At 34.3% G+C, this 2,061-nt stretch overlaps 1 protein-coding gene across 13 annotated transcripts in view; it reads left to right on the top strand.

Moving 5' to 3' along the window:
* Positions 1-2,061, top strand: part of FAM135A (family with sequence similarity 135, member A) — a 112,603-nt gene that overhangs the window by 108,772 nt on the left and 1,770 nt on the right. The gene's annotated exons all lie outside the window — the stretch shown is intronic.

Raw genomic sequence — 2,061 nt, 5'->3', positions numbered from 1 at the left:
CCCCCACCCCTGTGCATGAATTTCATGCACCGGGCCTCTAATTTTTGAATAACAAAAGAAATCATAACTATTTGGAGCCAGAAGGAGACTTGGGTCCTGTTTGCTCATTTTGTAACTGAGGCCCAGAGATGCTAAGTGACATATCCAAAGTCATTGGTGGTTAATTATAGGCTTAGGATAAGAACTTGGGTGTCCTGCCTGCCAGTGTTGCCTCTGTTCCTTTTTTATAATAAGGCTAATTTTAAACAAATTCTTAAACCTTTGCTTTTCCCACATTGTGACAGTGAACAGCTTCTTTAGGCAGACTCTCTTAGATACATTGGTATTAGACTTGCCTAGCATAGTGCTGGCACATAGTAAGCACTCTACTCATTTAACAGATTTTTTTTAGCATTTTGTGACATCAGAATAACGTTTGTGTGTGTGTGTGTGTGTGTGTGTGTGTGTGTGTGTGTGTGTGTATTTTTACTTCTGTCTTAGCAAGAGTCCACTTTTGGGGAAAATTTAGAAGAGGTTTAACCTTCAGATGGGTCACTAAAACTAGATAAATGTGCTTTGTTTTGCCACTGGGGGACTGGGAAAATCTAATAGATTTGGATTTCTTCCTATGTAAGAATATTTTTTAAATAGCATGGAATCAGAAATCCAACTTGACTAGCAATGAAAACTCAGAGAAGAGGTTGTCTGGGAATCTGTGTGATATTAATCTTCCTCTAAAATACTTCTCTCTCCTTTCTCTAATTGTACTTCTATATACGATTGCCTTCTCTTCATTCCTCATCTGCCTCTCCTCCAAAATGTAATACCTGCCTTTCTAAAATTTATAGGTTCCATGGATATGTGTTAGCACTCATCTATTAGTAATGTAGTAATGCATAAGCATTAAAAACTGTTTTGCCCCCTTATAGGTAGTTTGTGTTTTTATGTGTATGCATATCTAACTTTGGTCTTTTATGCTTAGCATGACCTCAATAAATCCATTATAAGAATTAACCAAAAAGAGGGAGAGAGAAGCATAACTTTAGAATTAAAAGCAGAACCAAGCATTAAATAAACCTTCAAAGCAAAAAAAGGATCCTCTTTGATCTTTGAGCCAAAATCACATTGTTCTTCTGACAATAGGAAGTTGGCATTCTTCTCAAAATACAGGGATGGGCGGAAGTAGGTTTATAGTTGTTAAGTACACGAAAGTTTATTTTTGTATTATTTATTCCTTAATTCTTGTATTATTATTTATTCATTAATTATTGTATTACTTATTATTATTAACCTACTTTTGCCCATCCTTGTATTGTGGAAATATGTGGGGAAATGTCAACTGCTGTGCAAACTTGCTGTAGACTAAAGTTTTAAATTTTGCCTTATCAAAATGTCTCAGCATGGCTACCTTTTCATAATGATTTAATGAATCATAGGTGACTTAATGTTGAAGAAAACTATTTGCTCTGTTATATTCATTGCTTTGAATTAAAAATATCAAATTGATAATAATGTATAATAAATTTGTTATTTTTACTTGGCTACATAAATAATGGATTCATGTTTTCTCTAAAACTGTCCCAAAAATGATAATTAAAGGAAAATAAAACCTTTTAAAATAACATTTTTTACTTTTTTTATTGAATCAATTGAGGTGACATTGATTAATAAAACCATACAGGTTTAAAGTATACAATCTAATAAAAAATAATTTAACAAACAACAGAAACAAATATAAATACATAGAACAGACTGGGGAGGAAGGTTGGGGGGCTGGGTGGAAAAAGGTGAAGGGATTAAGCAAAAAATACATATATGACACATATCACGGACAACTTTTTCTACTTTAAATGGAAGTAAAGTAAATAAATTTTATAAATTATATTAAACTAGGCATAGAGTCCGGCCTGTGTGGCTCAGTGTTTGACCTAAGAACCAAGAGGTCACGGTTCCATTACCAGTGAGCAGTTGCAGGTTCGATCCCCAGAAGGGCATGCAGGAGGCAGCCAATCGGTGACTCTCTCTCATCATTGATGTTTCTATCTCTCTCTCCCTCTCCCTTCCTCTCTGAAATATATATAT

The sequence above is a fragment of the Myotis brandtii genome, unplaced genomic scaffold, assembly GCF_000412655.1.
Source record: "Myotis brandtii unplaced genomic scaffold, ASM41265v1 scaffold471, whole genome shotgun sequence".
NCBI classification, from domain to species: Eukaryota; Metazoa; Chordata; class Mammalia; order Chiroptera; family Vespertilionidae; genus Myotis; species Myotis brandtii.
Note: the sequence above shows the minus strand (reverse complement) of the source record. Positions and strands in the feature narration are given on the sequence as shown.